Source organism: Lepisma saccharinum, chromosome 21 (assembly GCF_977018435.1).
Source record: "Lepisma saccharinum chromosome 21, izLepSacc3.1, whole genome shotgun sequence".
NCBI lineage: Eukaryota > Metazoa > Arthropoda > Insecta > Zygentoma > Lepismatidae > Lepisma > Lepisma saccharinum.
Genome location: NC_139249.1, coordinates 2885038 through 2905923, shown reverse-complemented (window position 1 = coordinate 2905923; position 20886 = coordinate 2885038). Strand labels below are relative to the sequence as shown.

General features: G+C 42.3%; 1 pseudogene; it reads right to left on the bottom strand.

Annotated features, from left to right (window-relative positions):
- Positions 1-19573: 19573 nt before the first annotated feature.
- Positions 19574-20524, bottom strand: LOC146004439 (histone-lysine N-methyltransferase SETMAR pseudogene; annotated as a pseudogene).
- Between the last annotated feature and the right edge of the window lie 362 nt (positions 20525-20886).

The following is a 20886-nucleotide window of genomic DNA, read 5'->3' as shown; positions in this document are numbered from 1 at the left end:
TTCAAATTTACAGGAGAAAGTACTTACGGAAATCATTTTCTTTAGCGTTGTGGAAGTTCCTGAATGTAGATTTGATCCATTTTATTGTCAATGCGTGTTGTTTTCTGCGAAAATCTCTGTCCGACACCTGCACGAGAGTGCAATGTTCCGTGTGTTAAGATGATGCAACCCCGTAGCCAGTGTTTCAGCCTCGCCGTGTTTTCACTAGAACATGACGTGTCGAGTATTTTTAATTTTTAGTTTAACTATGCTTGCCTTACCTAACTTAACCTAACCTAACCTTACGAAAGATGGTTTTTGGGGCTAACGTGAATGGTTTTTGGGGCTAACGTGAATGGTTTTTGGGGCTAACGTGAATGGTTTTTGGGACTAACGTCAATGGTTTGTGAGGCTAACGTCAATGGTTTGCGACGTATTAGCATAATTTCAAATCCGGGCACGAAAGTAGATATTTTCCGGTGAACGAGGTTGCAACACTGCATAAATCGACAAAACACTCTCAGAACGCCCCCTAAACCAGTACGCTATCACGGCCATAATGTGTTACAGATTCGAAACAACAAGTAACAGTAAGTACTCGTAAATCTAAGAAATGGACGTTGATATGCATTATTTCACTTTAGGAAATGTTCCACATTCGAAAATAACACGTTAGCAATGTAAAGAAGTCCGAAATATATGATTCGTAGGTGTTTCCCTCATACGATAATAGTACCTTTATCTACATTCATTTATTTTTTGTCATATTCAGAACTTACACAACATATTTTGTAATAACAGTAAACCATACATCATATAAATTCATCATATTTTTGCGAAATATAACAAAACAGAAATTAATGACAACAAACACTAGCAAACAACACTAGATGGCAGTGTAAAGTACAATTTCTCTGAAACAAGCTCTTTTGCTCAAGCTTCAACGTATCATCCTAGTATTTCGTCTTATCAAACAGCTGCTTACAATTCAATAAATTTGATGAAAACTCTGACGTCACTATTATAAAACTCCATATATTAATATAATTAAGCCTTGTTCTCATACTACAAACACTAATGTTGCTGACCAAGGCACTTTAATAAAATTTAAAAACACTGCATGTAACGTTTCTACCTTCTATTAGGGTCTTCCTCAGACGAAGTTTCCATGTATTCATCACTTATTTATCTACTCTTTTGTTTCTTGTTATATTCAGAACTTATACAACGTAATTTGTAATAATAGTAAATCGTGTATCATATCAATTCACTATATTTTTCCGAAATATAACAAAACAGAAATTACTAGCAACTAACAAGTAACGCCAGATGGCAGTGGGAACTACAGTTATTGCACTGAGGGCGCGAAAACGGCAGTGGAGAGTCAATCTTCGTGCAGGATGGAAGTTACTCGGCTTGAACATTGGTCTTATGTGAAAGGCAGCCGTACTATGCCAGAGAATGCCATAGGTTGTTGTTGGAAGCCATTAGGGACAAGTGTCCTTATCTGGAATTACCATCATTCTCCTCAACAACGCATATAGCAGCGTGTGTACGGGATTAACTCGACCGCTAGGGATGCGGGTACTAAAGCACCCACCATACTCACCGGATGTGTCCTCGTGTTAGTATTAAACAAAAAATTAAAGAAATAAATGAACGTCTTCGGGTCAGTCACAGATCCCACTTTAAACTGCAGGTCCATTTCCTATGAGCCTATCTGTGCATGACGCGGACTTAATACCAAAACACAAACGAAAGCACTCTGGTACAAGCGAAGCGGAAGCGAGAAGAGAAAACAAATGACTGTCCACTTTAGTTCACGAGTTTGCCGGGATTTTTCTCATCGTGGTTGAGCTTGTACGTTAAATCTGCACAGCTACTGCTCAACCTGACAGACTAATTACCTTAAAGAGGTTTTACTTTTGCCTGGGCAAAAAACATCTGCAACAGTAACCAAACACTGTTTCATAAAGCTACCGTCAGAATAGTTTTTTTTAAAAAAAACTAACCCGCAAAACTTCACAAACTTCATCAATTTGTTTAAACATACGAAAGAAAAAAACTGACCAGTCAAATTGTTCTTCAAATTTTGTTATTTTGTCTTTCCAAACTATCATAATTTTGAATTGTAATGTCTCTTATACTATACGCCTACACTGGCGGGATACAAAGAAAATTTGACCACTGCTGTAGACATACACTATGTGGAAGAAAGTCATTGGACACCACATATCAGCGGATACCCTCAGTTTTCTTGCAATCAATAGGAGGTCGGTCCGCTTTTGGCAGCAATAACAGCAGCTACTTGTCGTGGTAAACTGGCCACAAGGTCGTGTAGTACACTGAGTGGGATATTCCGCCATTCCTCCTGCAGTACAGTCACCAAAAGTGTAGAAGGGAGAAGCGATCACGACCTCAATCGGTGCTCCAGTTCGTCCCATAGATGTTCGATAGGGTTGAGGTCAGGGCTCTGAGCAGGCCAATCCAGTTGGGTGACATTGTTTTCTGCATACCACTCCATTGTAGCCCTGGAAACATGACAAGTCTCATTATCGTCCTGGAACACACATCCTTTGTTTCCATAGAAATGCCACAACATGGGGAGCATGAAGTTGTCGAGAATATCTCGGTAGGATGCAGACGTCATGTGGCCATACACCGGTACCAGTGGACCCACGCGATGCCAGGTGAAACAACCCCAGAACATGATGCCCCCACCACCATATTTCACTGTGGGCACTACACACTTGGGTAACAGACGTTCTCCGGGTAATCGCCATACCCACACTCTCCCATGTGATCGAAACAGTGTGAAGCATGATTAATCGCTCCATAGGACATTCCGCCATTGCTCCACCGTCCAGTTTCTCCACTCTTTACACCAGCGTAGTCTCTGACGTTTATTGTTTTTTGTTATCAGGGGTTTGTGGGCAGCGGCTCGACCATGATAACCGAGCGCATGGGCCTCCTTGCGAAGTGTCTTGGTCGAAACAGTCAAATTGGTCGCACTTTGAAACTCTTCTGCAATCGACGGGTCCTGTTTTTCCGAATCTCCCTCCTCAGCACTCTCCTGTCCGGGTCGTCCAATTTTGTGGGTCTTCCACTTCGTGGTGCATTGCTGCAGTGTCCCTTTTCCTTCCACTTCTTCATGACAAAGGTTACAGTTGATTTAGGGACCTGTCGGGCATCAGCTATGCTACGTATACTCATGCCTCCTATGGAGCAGCCTACTATGATCCCTATTTCAAACATGTTGAGCTCTTTCCTGTCCGTCATTTTATCAGCGAATGATCTGAGAAGCCTCCTGCTGCCGTATATATATCAGTCTGTACTCTCTTTTCCATGAGGAGTTCGTTTCAGAGTTGAAACCGGGGTGTCCAATGACTTTCTTCCATATAGTGTATTTAACAGTAACAATGTTGGCAAGTCCAGGTAAAGTTTCATGCCGAATAATCGTGATCTGCTATCTGGAAAACAATTCCATTGCAGTTTCACTCAAAAGGACTGTCAGAAATATATCTCTACGTAACACACACCTTGGTTTGAGTGATTATCAAAAGCCGCTACGAGACCAGGGATCCCGGGTTCAAATCTCGGTCTGGGCATGCGTGTTCTATGTGTCCCTTCATCAATACATCACTCATCCTCTTCGTCGCTATTTTGCTAAAGTAGCAGACAAGTTTCGCTAAAATAACCACAATAAAATCAAATAACCAAAATCTATTCAATATCTATATGTACATACTGTGTGTGTGTGTTTTGGGGGGGTGTACGTGCACCTTTTGCAAATTTTTGCCAGTTTCAAACATCTGCCTACACTACCTTTTAGGAGCTTCTAAAACTAAATTCAGATGAGATTTAGAAGATCGTTTGTTCTACAATTTTTCATTAACGTTCATAAAACGCACTGCGTAGTTTAACAAGCGCTAAGGAGCACAATTAGACATTTCCTTGGCCATGAGAACTTACGTAATTTAAAAGCTTTTCGTCCTGAAACGTCTATGGCAGCTCGGCACATTTAAGTAGAGGAGAGTCACCAAAACTGACACAGGGCTCCTAAACCGACACACCACTATTTCACAGCCGAGACGTCCTGACACTTTGCGGTAACAGGGTAAATCTATTCTTTAGGCTTCCAAGATAAGGTGCGACCTGTGAAACGAGCGCTGCTCACGGTCTTCCTTTTGTAGAGAGAGATTTTTGTTTTTGGGTAATTTCAATACTTTTGTTTGTCTGTGCATAACACAATATTATTCATAGTGGAATTTTTACCAGGTCATTGTAGATATAATAACGATTCCCAACATGTATTTCGTTCAGTTGTGAAGATGTGTTTGTAATTTGTTTAGGTTATTGTTGTTCATGGCGTCGTTCCCTAAACCGACATACGTCAATAATTGGGTTCCCTAAACCGTTCCACGAGATGAAGATACTCTAGATGCTGAATGTATTTTGGTGAAGGACTTTATTCTGAAGATGCTAGTGCTGAGAATGGATAATGTGTATCATGTGCAATCTTTGAGCTCATGTTTAATGTGCAGGTGCAGAACGTAACCTATACGACTGCGTTTTCTGTAAATGACATGCTATTGAGAGCTAAATATTCCAAAGAAATTGCATTGTGTTCATGATGATGAAAGGAATTGCTTTATTCTCTAATAGAAACAGTTTACATACAGAGTGGTCCAAAAGTCCCGGAACGGTCACATATCGTGAGAAATACACATCGAGTCGGAAAACGAAAAAATACGTGTTTAATAAGTCAAAGAAAGCTATTCAATGATAAGACACTTGATTCACCACCCCGCCCCCTAAGAGTTGGGCTGGGACAACTGTGAAATTTTAAATGGAAACCCCAATTTTGTATTGTAGAATCGGAAAGAGGACTTCATTCCGAGTCCAACGAGCTATCAACCATCCTCCTACCTCAATTTGGAACGGAGATATGAGATTTTAAACTATCGCATAAAAAAAATGTAAGTGTTTTATCATTGAATAGCCTTCTTTCACTTATTTAACACGTATTTTTTCGTTTTCCGATTCGATGTGTATTTCTCACGATATGTGACCGTCCCGGGACTTTTGGACCACCCCGTATATTTATTTGTGTTGGTTTGTAATTTAATTCCTTACTTAAACAGGTATGTCGGTGTAGGAACCAATTTTCTCAGATGGTATAATTGTACCTTTTTTAGAAAACTATTTTGTGGAACAAAATGTTGTTGAAATATAAAGGGTGTTTTTTTTAAGAGTGATAGAACTTTCGATAGGGATAGCTGTCATTTGTTTTGTTTTGGTGACATGTTGTTTTGTCATTTCATATCAGTGAGCATTGGCAAATGATCATGGAAAGACTGACGCCGCAACAACGTTTACAAATTGTGGAAATATATTTCCAAAATCAATTTTCTGTTCGCCAAACGTATAGAGCACTTCGGAAATAGCGGTGCTGTCAGTGAATTGACCTCACAAGATCATGGGACCTAACACCACTGGATTATTTTCTTTGGGGATATGTAAAGTCTCTGGTTTATGCTGATAAACCAGCAACAATTGACGCTTTGGAAGCCAACATAACTCGTGTTATTAACGACATACGTCCCCAATTACTTGAAAAAGTGGTTCAAAATTGGACTGATCGAATCCGGTTCATCACAGCTAGTCGTGGTGGACATATGCCGGAAATTATTTTCAAAAAGAAAATGTCAGAAAGTTATCTTTCAAATGAAAACACAATTGGCTTCAAACTTATTCTTTTATGTGTTTTATTTCAATTCAAAGTTCTATCACTCTAAAAAAACACCCTATACATTGTTACACAGCTTATAATTGGGCATGAAATTGATGTACACATTGCTGTATTCCACGTCGGAGAATTCCTCTTCCGTCAACCCCTTCCCACCCGTAGGGGTGTCAGGGGTGTCTTGGAGTTGAACGGCATTGGGAGTGTCACTATTCATCTTAGTGACCCCGAAAACTATGGATTCCACACTAATATCGGTCGTTTTATATGTCAACCCCTTCCCACCCCATTCCTAGGGGTGCCAATGGTGTCTTGGAGTTGAATGGCTTTGGGACTGTCACTATTCACCTTAGCGACCCAGAAAACTATGGATTCCTCACTAATATCGGTCATTTTTGATTATTTTTACATGGCACCCCTTCCCACCACCACCCCTAGGGGTGCCAAGGGTGTCTTACCCCCACAGTGTTTCTTTCGATGTTGAAAGTGATATGTGTACCAAGCTTGGTTGCAATTGCTCCAAGCGTTCGAGAGTTATGCCGGAAGCAACATACACACGAACACACATCCATTTATATATATATAGATGTTAGCTTAATTTGTTAAGTTCTCGCGGCACTAGTTCTATTGTTTTGACTTCAGTTGCACGCCTGAGACAACTGTTCAGGTTGAGACATGCCTTCTGCGGACGTGCTGGGCGAACAATACGCTGCGTTGAAATGTTGTAGATTTCTTATGAACAAACCGTCATCTACGGTTTTTGCCATAACAGGAGGCCTATGCAGAGTCTGTTCTTCAGCACAGCTAGAAGGTAGTTTAAATGTCTAAAGGGGTGAGACAATCAATTTTAAAGGAAGGTGGACCCAGAGCTCCTATCACTTCTCTTACGGAAGAAAACATCAACGTTGCTGCTATCGATTGTCGAAAAACGTTAAGTGTACTATCACAAATATTGAAAATTTCATTGGGTGCCACCCAGATGTTGGTAACAGAAAAAATACACATGAGACGTATGTGTGTGTATGGTGCGTTGCAAGACCACGATAATGCACTACCGCACTTCACAAATATTGTTTCTTATCTTGTGAAAAACTATACGAATTATTCCTAATCCTTCTTATAGTCCAGACCTAGCCCAATACGATTTTTTCCCAGTTTGAAGAAGCGCCTTCGCGGGATGCATTGTTCATCATCAGACGCAGTAATGAAGGCTGTGGAGACGATTTTGAAGGACCTATAAAAAAAAAAGCCACCAGTTGAAGACTTCCAAAAACACCGTGACAAGTTCATCGCGTCCAATGGGGGTTCCTTTAAGAAATAATATGAAAATCGTGAGGATGCGTAAAGTCACTTTGTAAAAAAAGAAATGATATATTTTTATTGAACAACCCTCGTACATTTGGACGAAATCGATGCAGGAGTTTCAAAATGGTGAACTTTAAACCTGACATAATAAGCTTTGAAGATGCACTTAGCGTGGTGCGCGGGAGATATTTGTAAACTTGTAGAGATTTCAGAATCAGCGGAACTGCCTCGTGCCATTATTTCTCTCCTATCTCTCTCTCTCTCTCTTTTGTGTTTGTTTCGTTGGCGACAGTGAGAACGAAAGTGAAGCCCCCCGCGAATGCAAAAGTTAATGAAGTTGGAATTAGTTCGGGAGCTACTTTCATCTGCTAATTTCGCCGGCGTTGTTAACGAAATTGGCGTGCTTTGTTTGCCTGCGTCATGATGGTGCTCCGCCGCATAAAGGAGAAGCATCTCTCCATGTCCGGGGCTTTCGAAGCTTGTTTGGGACATTAATCAAAAGGTCGTCGATGGCTGTCGTTTGTCGGCTCATTTGAAAAACACGGATCAATCATTAATGGACTTGGGAAAAGGGGTGCAAGGCTTGGTGGGTTTGAGTTTTAAGCTCACTTTGTGCACCGATAGGCTAATCGGAACTGGTCCTACAGTTTAAAGTGGGATGTGGACTACTGTGCAAAGTGTTTCTACCGGATATCGAACCGAGGACCCATTGGTTTATCGTTGCAAGGGATGGTGCCGAGATTCTCACTTATCGCACAAGCCTGTAGCAACCTCCGTGTTCTGACGTCACCACGGAGTAAATTCATCGTTAGGCTAAATGATACATTTGCAGTGGTTCGATCCTCATTGGACGCACTGTGGTTTGAATCTCACTTTGAACTGTAGGACCAGTCCCGACTATTCTATCTGAACATAACGTGGACTTAAAACAGACTGAATCAAACTTTACGCTCATATTTATGTTATTTGTCATCACTTTCATCTACTCGCGGCGATAAGTATGAATGTTGATTAAAGAATTCGATGAAGGGACATTTGTACGCCAGTACTCACACCTGGGACTGTCTGTGGCGATATTGTGTTAAAAAGTATTCTTGCAAATAATTTTAACCTTAATGCTGGCCAATTAATGTGGAAATAAAGGAGGTCATTTTTATTCTAATTAGTCAGGGCTTAAGTGGAGTCCGGGAACTTTTTGACCTTTCCACGATTGTCGCAGATTGAGAAAAAAATCCAGGGATAATTGCCACCTCACTTTCATTCGCACTCTCTTTTCCCCAGTCGCTCCATTAAATACCCTCTCTCTCTTCTCTGAAATGACGCAAATTTTCATCTCTGCTTTCGTCGACTTCTTCACACCGGCATTAATAACTTCGTCTTGATGTTATTTCTTCATTGATAAACGAATCCAATTTTCGTAAACATCAGAACTTCCGATTAGACGCTGGGAGATGAAGATTCCTCCTTCTTGCTGGCAGACTCCCTGTCACTTCCAGGTGGCGAAGGGACGGAGGGGGAGACATTAAACCCGAGGAAGGGGGGAAAAGAAAAATGAGTGTGAGTACTGAGACGTCAGAACTTTAGTCTCGAGGTTTTCTTATTTCCAACATTGTTGAAGTCTTTCGCAATCCCCAAGGGCGTCAACAAAGGGAGGGGAAAATAGAAAATTGCTCCATAAAATAGAGATTCTCGGTGGAGATATTACTTCGAAGCTCGTCGTTTCAAGCTTAGACATTTTGGGGAAAATAAAAAAGTTAGGCCAAAGATTCTCAGACGTTGTCGACACGTATAAGTTCAGGAAGAAAAGCATCGAGGATGATTCTACAATGCCTTTCCATTAAGATGTGCTGATCATGTAGAAACGTGCTGGAAGGGTGCAAGATTTAGATATTTATGTTGTAAACTGTACAGAGTGTCCAGGATTGATTTATTTAGTTATTTTACGAGGGACATTCCAAAAGTTTTGGACACTAAAATTAAATCGAAAAATTAAATATTTTACAAAATCACTTTTCAATGTAATCTACGAGGGTGGATCATCACAACACTTTTTTGAAAGAGAAGTTTAATACGAGGGGAGGGTGAAAAGTTTTAAGCCTCACATGGAAGGAGTGATGCTAGGTAGTTAGAATTTTGGAGTATGTAAGGTTTGAGTTTTAGGACACTCTGTGCGAACATTTATGAAATACACATGTTTTCGTCTAGTTTTTTGTCAGGTTGAAAATGAATGAAGCGTCACTTGAGAGAGTGGCCGACAGGGCCGTGATTCGGTACCACTGTCGGAAAGGCCTCACTGCTTTGGTCGAGTGTGGCTTCACCGCACTTCCCCATCCACCTTATTCCCCCGACCTGGCCTGTTAGATTTTCATCTTTTCCCTGCTATGAAGAATTCACTTCGAGGACGTCACTTCTACAGGACGAAGGCGGTCATTCAGTGGTGTGAGACTTAGAACAAATCATTCTACCAGATGACTGGCAACAAATTGCAGCACAGAATGCATAAGTGCATTGATCTGGGGGGTGATTATAGAGATTATGTAGAGAAATCATAATGAGAAATTGTAGCTCAAACTCCCTGTGAGGCTCAAAACTTTTCACTCCCCTCGTAGATAAGAAAACATAAATTATACACAATGAAACAATCTTTTCTACTTTTCGACATAGGAGCCAAGTCTTTCAACACATCGTTCCCATCATGCTACTAATTTCAATATACCCTGTTCATAGAACTCCGTCATTTGGGAATACAGCCGTCTGCGCACAACCGATTGCACTTCTTCATCGGAATTGAAGCGTTGGCCACATACGAAAATGCAGTTTGTCATGCAGTATATCGCATACCGTACCATAAGAAATGCTGAACCGCTTTGACAAGATTCTCGGATCAGTGTTGCCACAATCTGTAAGCACAATTTCCCTTTGCAAGGGGTAAAATTTCCATTTTTTCCTTCATTTTTTCCCCTTCATCTAAAGGAATTATTATTAATAATATTATTATTAATAATAATAATTAAATATTATCGTTGACCCATGTTCGTATGTATAAAATGTTTAACTTTTAAATGCTACGACGCCAGGGATCCCGGGTTCAAATCCCTGCTTGGGCATGGCTGTTTGTGAGTGGTACATTCATAAATTTAATCATATCATCACTCATCCCCATCCTCGCAATTAGCCAAAAGTAGTAGAATAGCGAAGTAAAATAAACGAAATCAATAAACAATAAAATCAATAACTTTTAAATGTTTTTTCGGAAGATTTAGATTTTATTGCTAAACCAAGTCAATTGTTTCGTATTGAGATGAAAGCTCAAACTATGTTAAAGTTGGCAACTGAAGATTTTCATCAGTAAAAAGCAGAACACACAAACAGAGATTGAATTTTGGGAGGCCAATGCCCCTTGTCTTCATCACACCATTAGAAGAAAATGAAAAAAAAAATATTCTACACAAAATGCTGTTCTAATAGCACAGACAAATTTGTCTGTGGTTCTAGTAAGGCGCAGATATGAAGAGTTTCTGTGGAATATCACATTTTTGCCTCCCCATCAAAATTTTTATGTTCGGCGCATGGGTATACACGTCTTATTAAATATATATATATATATATATATATATATATATATATATATATATATATAGTGCATACCTGAGCAAATGTTCCATTCTGGTAAATTTCACATATTAGGTGGAAACTTCTAAAACACAGCAAGTAAAAAAAAAAGTAAAGTAAAAAGTAAAGTGTTCCCCTGTGCATAGCACCACGCCATTAAGGCGTATAGGGGGTGTGGGGGTAACGCCCCACACTTTCTTGATCCGGTCGTGAGCGGGGGTGATGTGATCAGCATCACGCCCCTGACCGCCTTTACCCCCCAGGTACCCATGTTATTCGACGCTGGGTAGGCGCCGGGGCCGCTTCCACCGTTAGAAAAGTTCCCGGATGAAGACACAGCAAGTTTATTATTAAAATTTAATCCATTGAATCTGAGAAGTATTGTTGGTCACTTCTTGCCATTCCGCACGGAATTTTTTAACTTGTTTCCGCAGTGTTTTTCCATCTTCCGATAATTCTCCACGACGTTTTCTAATATATTCTAGAGTTGCAGATTGTTTCCTTTGCTTCCCTTGTTCTTCCATCGTCCAAGACGGGCACAGCCTTCCACCAAACACTCGCACATGACGAATAACCCAGTGTCCATTGAGGACTGAAGTAAAAATAATTTGCGACAAACAGAACTTTATGGTTTGAACGTGTAGTGTTTGAGTCAAAATTCAGAGAACCGCGAAAGCTTTACATGAACAATACCCTCGGACTCCCACTCCCAAAGGGTGAATGGTCAATGATCTCTGGCCCCAAACAGTAGCCAGATGTGGATCAACCCAAATTCCACCCTTCCTCTCAGAACAAAGTATACGACAAAGTAAAAAAAAAAAAGTTCTCACTTTCAAAACTGGAATGTCTTATAATGTTTAATATAATTTATGTTGATTTTGTGTTAAAATTTCCCTGAAAATTCGCTATTTTTCATCGAATTTCCCTTTTCCCTTAAAATTAACTCCAAATTTTCCTTCATGTGGCAACACTGTCTCGGATGGATCTGCCGGTCGTTGAGAATTGCCTGGTAAATGGCTGTAACATTCCGTTCCGTTGCAGATGTTACTGGTCGCCCGGAACGTGACGAGTCAACAAGGTTTACACGGCCTCCTTAAAGGAATGTGCACCACCTGGAGATGTTGCCACGGTCCAAACAGTCTTCCCCATACAAGCTCAAGCCGGACCCTGTGGCCGAGTGGTTAGCACATCGCGCTGCGTCAAGGCCCCAGGTTTGAATCCCGCTTGGGCATGGTTGTTTGTGAATGTCCATTCATCAATTTCATCAAGTCATCACTCATCCCCATCTTCGCAAATTAGCCAAGAGGCACAAAACGCGAAGTAAAATAAACTAAATCAATCAATCAACCATACACGCCCAACAATTCCCTGTGATTTTTAATAGGGTTCTGTCCTTTCATCCACAAAATAAACTAACTACAGCGCTTTCCTGTTTACACGTTGACGACAATAACATGCCCGCCATCTTTGCTAAGTAGTTCACGCTTCTGCTGCAAGAGTTATACGTGATCGAACAAATGACATCTCTAGCGCGAACTTCAAACTATACGTCTGTAAAATTTCAACGTCCCAGCCACAATAACATCGCGTGAAAAAAAATTGTTGTGCGATACTTAATGATTCACCCTCGTGCATTGTTCGTTATGACAGCTTCCCAACATTCGGACACGTTTTGTGTTCCGACAGTCATTTTTGAGCTGTCTGGTTACCCGGGACAGCTCACCAGAAGCTTCTTCAATTGTACCAAAACGTTTTCCACGGAGTGATTTCTTCAGTTTGGTGAGGAAATCAAAGACCGTTGGGCTCTTATCAGGACTTTAAGGGGGTGAGGAAGTGTTCTCCATTCATATTTGTCTACCATTGGTCGTACTGTCGTATCAAGCCGAAGGTGTTACTCGAGACCGGGACCCCTGGCGTCACATTGATCGAGTGATTGATTTGTTGTTTTAAGTCCACTTTATGCACAGAAAGGCTAATCGGGACTGGACCTACAGTTTCCAGTGGGATCTGAACCAGTATGTGCCTCCACCGGGTATCGAACCCGGTACCTCTTGATTACAAGGTGACGACGCTACCACTGCGCCATCGGGGAAGCCCCTGGCGTCGTAACTCGATAGTCTGATCACTTCATAAAGGGGTTCGGTTGAAGAAGCTGGAAAGAGTTTCTTATATGCACATAACACCGGCAATCTTCAGCGGATAAAAATCCGCTGACACGAATTCTACGTGAAATCGTATGAAACAAAAATAAGTTAACGCAGCTTTATGCTAAAGGCACCGTTGGCGACAGACGCGGACTCGCCAACGGTTTTAACGATCGAAAATCGAATTGCACATACATAGTTCGAGAGACCATTTCTCATGCCCAGTTGGACTCAGAAATTTATCGCGCGAACAGTCGTTGCCTCCGATGTATCTGATTTGCAATTGTTACGTAAATAGCTACCGCGGAGTTGCGCTATCGAAAGAAGTTTTGTTTCAGGACCGTGCCTAGTCTACTGATTCAACGAGACCATCAAGCTACAATACACCAGAGGTAAACGAACGTTCCTTTATCCCCCCCCATCTTATTATTCTCACAACATTGCCAGACCAGTCAACCATCGAAGTGTTAAACTCTAATGTTTAAACTGTTCTCCTTATTTCACAAGGTGAGGCCTCTTGCTTGGTTACGTGTTACTGTTGTTTTGCCGAGGAACTACCCCAAGCTCTAAGTGTACCTCTCGCACCAGGCTTTCACATAGCCTGAGATTCGATCCCCAATAAGAACCGAACCCTTTATCGCCAACATGTGGTTTCGCGTTACGGTGAAAAATGAGGAGGCCAGCTTCTAGCACGTCTGGCTTTCTACGTCTTCTGTAATTTTTCAGTAATTATTCTGTACACTAAAGTGACTGACATATTCGCTTCATGTGCAATTTCCTCACCCGGGGAAGACCACAGAAAATATATGTAAAGTGCTTATAAAAGCGGGCATAAACACTTACAGGAAGGGAGGTAGAAGCATCTTAAGAATAGCAAAGAATGTAAACAAGAAAAAGGAAAACAGAGAAGAGGAAAAGGAAGGAATTATCTACGAAGTGAAATGTAAAGAATGACAGAGTGTGACATAGGAGAAACGAAAAAGAGGCTGAAACAACATAGGGATGATGTACGACTTAAGAGAGAGAGAGAGAAATGCAATATTTAAACACACGAGAGAAACAGGACATGACATAGAGTGGGATGAAGCTAAGCAGATAGAAAGGGAGAAGAGAATTCTAGTGAGAAAATGGAAGGAGGCCAAGGAAATAGAGAAGAAAGGTGAAGAAGACACAATGAACTGGAATAGGGGACTGATGATAAACCGTAGCCGAGCGGGTTAAGGCGTTCACTCGTCTTAAGATCGTTCGCTGCGGGACGGCGTAGGTTCGAATCCGGCTCTGGTCGGAATTTATTCGGCCTACGTATAGTGCCGGTGGCAACCCACCATCGTGAAGAAATTGGGGAGCTCCGAGTGAGTGAGCGTAATCCGGTCACGTAGACCTACTATAACGGCTGGGGATACGTCGGGCTGACCCCCCGACTATTCCAATACTGGTTGAAGATCTCGACGCTTAGAGGTGACGAAGGAAAGCGTGGGAGGGAGACCGGCAGTCGGTAGGTATGCCTAGGCCCTTCATGGGCTGTTGCACAACGGATAAACAAAGAGTGGAAGAAAGTGTTAGAAAAAGTGGAAAGGACAAGAGAGAAAGTGGAGAGAAGAAGGAAGAAGAATGAAGGAAAAAGAGCGTGAGATAAAGAGTCCAACCACATTCTAGATGGAAGTAAATATGTTTAGCCTTTTAGGTGAAAGTCCAGTTGACAAGGGAAAGCCACCTGCTAGAATGTTCCAGAACAACTTTCTAATAGTCTGTGTATATATATATCGTCCTGTTTTGTACCTTGTTACATTTGTACTTGGTACAGAGTCTGAAGAAGACCTTGCCAGAAGGTTGAAACGTTACGTTAAGTTTATGTTTTATAATAAAATATATTTCTGCATTGGTCAGCATATTGAGTTTTTCATATCATAGAAAAAAGGCTTAATGGTGTTACAATTTCCTCAAATGTTTTACGTCTATCTTCTTGCAAAATGTTAAAAATAACCACAGATGTGTTGTCTGTTTCATTTGCTGACTGTCACTTCTTAGGTTGTTCTCATTGCTTACACGACCTTCACGGAATCCAGAAGCTCACCCTGACACGGTGCTACTGTACACAGCACTATCGCTACACACTTCATGCAATGCGTTGTAAATTGCGTTGATGGTTTTTTTCCTCGTAATCAGTTTTGATGTAGAACCGCTGGTTGATATGTGAAATATGACCAGAGTATTATTCTTCTTTCATTTTAGGGGACAGTTGTTGAGCACAGAGCCAAGCACAACGTTCTAGACTGAAGTCCGACTCACAACTGCAACATTTATGCCAGTGATTTAGTGGGATTGGGGCTTTATATATATTGATGAAGAAGAGGCTCGTTTAATGCTCTATTTATACTGTTCATTAACCTGAAGTCTCCGTCGACTGCCCCTAAGTTATCCCAGGAATGAGCTGCATTCCATAATGCCTCCGTACTGAGGTTATACGGGAGGTGACGAAAGTACATTTCACCGGTAGAGGACTTGAGGAGTAATAACTTCTAGTCCGGCAGAAGTATAAAACATGACGTCACTTTTAGTTGACTTAGAAATTCATCCGATACACTCAGCGCGGGATAACGGAGGAGCGTCAGTCAGAGTCGAAGTACGAACTCTGACAACTTATAGACACGACTTGTAGATTCGTCTAGGATAGCACTCATCAAGAACAGCGTGCAGGTAAGATAAGTGTGGAGAGAGCATTCTCACCCACAAGGCCATGGCGCAGTTCTAGCGTCATTGCCTTGTAATCAAGGGGTCCCGGGTTCGATACCCGGTGGAGGCACAATTGGTTCGGATCCCACTTTAAACTGTAGGTCCAGTCCCGATTAGCCTTACTGTGCATAAAGTGGACTTAAAACACCAACTCAAACCAACTCACTCACAAGGGAAGTTATCTAAGTGTCCCCCTCCGATTTCCATGAAACTTGGCAGGTGTATAGAGGGACCCAAAAGAAGAAATACGTGTTTTTTTTGTTTCGGCTAAAAAACTGTTTTAGGGGCAAAAAACCCCTCAAATGTCAAGATGATGACAAATTGAAGTGCTGATCTGGCCCCTGTGTCCCCCTTCGGAGGTGTCTATGCATTCGGTATCTCTCTACAATTGCACAGCGTTTTATATCGACAATCCTACAGTTCTGTGCTGTGTGTGTTCCAATTATACGTGGTTTCGGGGTCAGATCCCCACTTCAATTTCTCCTCATCTTGACATTTGAGAGGGGGGTTGCCCCAGAAAACAGTTTTTTTAACCGAAACAAAAAAACACATATTTCTTCGTTTGGGCCCTCTATACACCTGCCAAGTTTCATAGGAATCGGAGGGGGACACTTAGATAACCTCCCTTGTCAGTTATAACTCATCTTTCTTTTGATTGACCGGAGCGGGCCTCTTTACAGTAATTATGAACCTTAACCCTCTCGTTTTGTAATTTGCTACATCCCAGTGACTCTCGATCCCCGAACTTAAATTGAGTCACACTTCAATATATTGGATATATTTATTTAATGAAGCAAATGTATCTTTATATTTACATTATAACATACTTGTGAACTTTTATTATTAAGTTCCAGCACATCGTTTGCCCCATGTGTTGTCATTTGTGCACCCACACGCACGTGACTAGCCGTGTCCGCTCCCATCAGCCATGACGGAACAACTGACATTGGGCCCGTTCCGAAAGTCGCACGAGTTTAACGCGTTAAACGAGTTATGGTAACTGGCTGTCCCATAAGTGCTTCCGTGCGTTTCGTGAGGTCCATTATGCTGTCCCAAAAGTCGCATTCCACGCGTCTCGTGAATGAACGAGATTCACCAAACGCACGGGCCTGGAGGCTGGTTTGTTCGGTGAGAATCGTGTGCTGCCCGCATGATAGCGTGCATGATAGCTTCAAACTGTACATGTTCGGAAAATGTATTATAATTTTAGCAGAGAGCGATATGAAGCAACATGCGCAAGATGAGTGTGCCTTACTCTTCTTACAATGTGATTAAAATTAGTAACATTGTTCGCAGCAGACTATTTCAGCTGCTGGACGCGATGCGAAAAATTTCTATAACAAAACGCTGCGCATGCGCTTTCGTCTAGAGCGTCCCATAAGTCTGTAATATAACTGGTTTCGCCAGGTTCACGAGGCCAGTTAATTTCGTTCGTTTCGTTAAGACTTTCGGAACGCATCCATTGAGAGAGCGTTCAGTGTGGCCTTTCAAAGCAGGGTTGCTAACTACAAAAACGAAATAATTCCCAAGCAACCGAACACCGAGCAAGTTTCAACACGGTCGTAACAGGATGCATGCAAGCAGGGGAACGGGGACATCTCGGTCATAATGTAGAATTTCTAATCTGGCCGTTCGATTGCATAGAGCTATCAATACCAAGCTCGTCCAGATCTCGTGGGGACGGGAGGAGGCTCCTGGCACTGGCTCGTCTGGAATTACGATGTAGTCGCCTAGTCTCGAAACGTCGGCAACAATAACCCGTTGAAAAATCCCGTGAAAAATTGGCCTCCAGCAGCCAAAGTATTTACAAGAACAAGCTTCAGCCCCTCGTTTCTCTTCCGTGCTAAGAACAGAGGAGGGGGAGGTTCTCCTTCCTCCCCCAACAATGCGGCGTTCGCCACATCAATTTCTCCAGCGAGAGAGAGAGAGAGCTTTTCTCTCTCGGCGTGGCTGGCGCACAGTTTGAGAGGATGTGGGGGGCGATCTTTATTGGACGTCGAACGTGCTCCACATTTTTACCGGCCATGTTTTTTGGCACCCGCGTCACGTGAGGAGGGGCCGCTTTGCAGCGAATTGCACGGTGGATTCAATCTGACCGCAAAGACAGAAGCTGGATCTTCCGTTGCGAAGTATTATGTCATCAGGAGTTTTTTTCCCGCCAGTTCCTTCGATACCAAACCAAATAACAAACTTCCTAACCTGGATCTTCTCAGATTTCGCTTCGGTAGCTCTCCCACTTGAAGGCTGCCGGTAAGTGGAAGCTAACGTGTTTGTCCAGCTAATTAAAGAAAACGGCCCACAGCGATGATAGAACTCGGAAACTGTCTAAGGAACATATAAAGCTTTTTAGCTCAACCTTTCTCTCAAGTTTAGTCCCTGGTTCGAATCCCTGCCTGACAGTGGGCTGAACTCCGAAATTTTTTTTAAGTTAAGTTAAGTTAAGTTTATATACGACATAAGTGGGTGAGGATTTGCCATAATTTTCCCTTGGACAGAAAAGGTACGATTTTGGTCGATATATCGACCATGCAGCTGATTACAAAATTCCTGTTTTTTTATTATCTTGATACTTTTCTTTTAGGTCGGAAACACTTACAGTTGGTTACACGAAGCTTTGGCACGTAATGTGGATGCACCCTCCTCCCCCCGACTCAAAAGTTAGGTATGGAAGCTGGCGCGAATTATTTTAAATTCGTACACTTATTTGACAAAAATGTTATAACTCGTAGTCTATTTGACCTATCTACTTCGGGTAACTTTTATTTTGCAGTTATAACATCAGGGCATGCAACGGTGCAGAAACCAAAACGCCAAAGATAAGAAGAGGGGTTGGGTGGGCCACTGCCCCCAACTTTCAATGAAAAAGTCTTAAAAATGGGGAGTTTGCCCCCAGGGGAGGCACACTTTAGCCTTATATTCAAAGAATGGTCCTCTCTCAACCGAATGAAAATCATTTCATGTTCCTGGGTGAATTACATTATCGAATATGTGAAAAAACTCCCCATTTTAATGATTTATTTAGTTGAAAGTTGTGGACCGCGGCCACCCAACCCCTCTTGTTGGCTTTGGCGTTTTGACTTCTGCCCTGATGTTTTTGCTGCAAAACAAAAGTTGCCCGAAGTAGATTAGTCAAATAGTCTACGAGTTATAACATTTTTTGTCAAATAAGTGTACGAATTCAAAATTCGCGCCAAAGGCCTGGGCGAAACCGGGGTTATTTTCTGACGACCCCTTCGGCAGAGTAAAAGTTAGAAACCATTTCAGGCCATTTCTGAGATGAATACGTGCATTTTGCAGTGATTATCTTTTCCTATTTTAGTCATGATTGCCTATTTCGAAGATAACTCCTTTTGAGTGCCTAATTCCAGAAAAGATGAAAAATCTGTCGATATTCATTCTTTTTAGTGCCTATTATGTATTTTTCGGTGCCTTTTGCGTGCCTGTATTGAGAGTTTTTAGTATAAAATCGTATAAAAATCCCTCGGGTTTTTGGGATCGAACCTAGGCTATGCCAGTCTAAAGCTACTCGCTTTGTTTGGGAGAGATACTCTTATGGCATGGGGTAACACAAGATCAACAGCAACACGTAAACAAGCAAAGCCCCTGTGAAATAAGGAGAACATTTAACATTCGATTTCAACACTTCAACTGACTGGTCTGGCAGGGCCGTGAGAATAATAGAAAGGGGATAGAGGAATGTTCCTTTACCTGTAGAACTTGATGTGAAGATCGTCTTGCTGATTTGTAGATACAAGCACTCCTGAAATGAAACTAACATAACGCACTACTCCCCGCTGAAACTTCTATCGTATCAATTGGTAAACCGATTCTAACTAGGAGGCAACAACTTGTGTGCTCGATAGCTTTCTGATTACCACTGGACTGAGAAATGGTCTCTCGAACTACCAGGTATCCAAAAAAGTTCATGCCGTATATTGCAGTGAGAAATAAAGACTCTGTGATTACTTTCAAATGTGTTTTATTCAGCAAAATAAGCTCCTTCAGCTTCAATTACATGTTCCCAACGAGGTACAAGCTTATAAATCCCGCGTTTTTAAAAGTTCTGGTCCCTAGGAGCAAAAAAATGTCCTATGACCTGCGTGACATCATCTCGGTTTCGGAACTGTTGCTCACGCAAGTGGTTATCCATGGCCAAAAACAAGTGAACGTCGGATGGGGCAAGGTCCTGGGAGTAAGGAGGATGAGGTAAAATTTCCCAACCAAGTGTGTTGATTACCTCCTTGGTCGCTTTCGCCGTATGAGGTCTAGCGTTGTCTTGAAGAAGGATCACTCCTTTCCTGTTGACTAGTGCTGGCTGCTTCGGACGCAGTGCAGCTGCAACCCTTTGAAGCTGGGACGAGTACATCTCGGATGTGATGGTTTTGCCATGCTCTAGGAATTCAAAGTGCACAACACCAGCGGTGGTCCACCAAACACAGAGCAGAACCTTCTGTTGATGAATGTTTTCTTTGGGAGTCAATGAAACAGAACCAGGGGACGACCAATGATGTTTTCTTTTGCGGTTACTGTATAACAACCATTTCTCGTCACATGTCAATATCTGGTCCAGGAATGGGGCTTTCTTGTGGCGTGACAGCAATGATGCGCAAATGGTGAGCCGCTGGCGTTTGTTTTCCTCGGACAAAACGTGAGGAACCCACTTACTGAGCTTCCAAGTCTTCCCGAGGTTGTGCAGATGCAATCGAATGGTTTCCTCCGACACTCCAAACCCTTGTGCAAGTTCTTTGCACGTTTTCTGTGGATCGCGCTCGATGATCTCCTTCAGCAGGGCTTCGTCGATAGTGGCGGGGCGTCCAGCGCGAGGCTTGTCCTGGATGCTCTCATCGCCCGATGCAAAGCGACTGAACCACTTTCGCGCTGTGCGCTCACTCACTGATGCCTCTCCAAACGTGGAGCATATCTTTCGAGCAGCGGCTGCAGCATTGCTGCCCAATTTGAACTCATACAGTAAACACGGCCGTAAAACGTCATTTGACAGTGACATGTTCCCTTCAGGATTCTAGTTCCTACAGACCTGCTGTCTATTCGACCGACACACCTCCCAACTCTGCACTGACTGAAGGTTGCCGGGAATGTAAACTTTTGACGTCATCCAGACAGGGTTGCCGACACATGCCGTTTGACTTTCACTTTTCGTTCCAGTGGCACGAACTTTTTTGGATACCTGGTATTTATGAGAGATTCAAAGTTCCGATCGTTAAAGCCGTTGGCGAGTCCGCGTCTGCCGTTAACGGTGCTTTTAGCTCATTTTACTTATTTTTCGTACGATCCGCTCAAGATTGCCGGTGTTATGTGCTCGTGAGACGCTCTTTCCAGCGCTTCAACCGGACCTATTGGTGAAGAGAT